The sequence below is a fragment of the Panthera tigris genome, chromosome C2 (genome assembly GCF_018350195.1).
Source record: "Panthera tigris isolate Pti1 chromosome C2, P.tigris_Pti1_mat1.1, whole genome shotgun sequence".
In the NCBI taxonomy this organism is placed as follows: domain Eukaryota; kingdom Metazoa; phylum Chordata; class Mammalia; order Carnivora; family Felidae; genus Panthera; species Panthera tigris.
The window spans coordinates 120,711,492-120,711,761 of NC_056668.1; positions in this window are offsets into that span (position 1 = coordinate 120,711,492).

The window sequence follows — 270 nt, forward strand, 5'->3', positions numbered from 1 at the left end:
GGCTGAGCACAAGGTGTGCTCCCAGGAAAAGAAAAGGAAGGATGGACGGCTGCAGTGGGGACTCAGTACGTCTGGGGGCCAGCTGGATGGTTTCCCTTGCAAGGTTCAGTAGCTTCCAGAGGATTTACAGGGAGTCTTCTAGTCCACGGGTAGCACTGGCGGAGGGTACAGAAAGAGGTTTCTCTTGTAAGAAGCTTTGCTGGCTATGTATAGCCGGCCAGAGAAGGGCACATCACAGGTCATGCTCCCATCCACCAAGAGGAAAGCAGC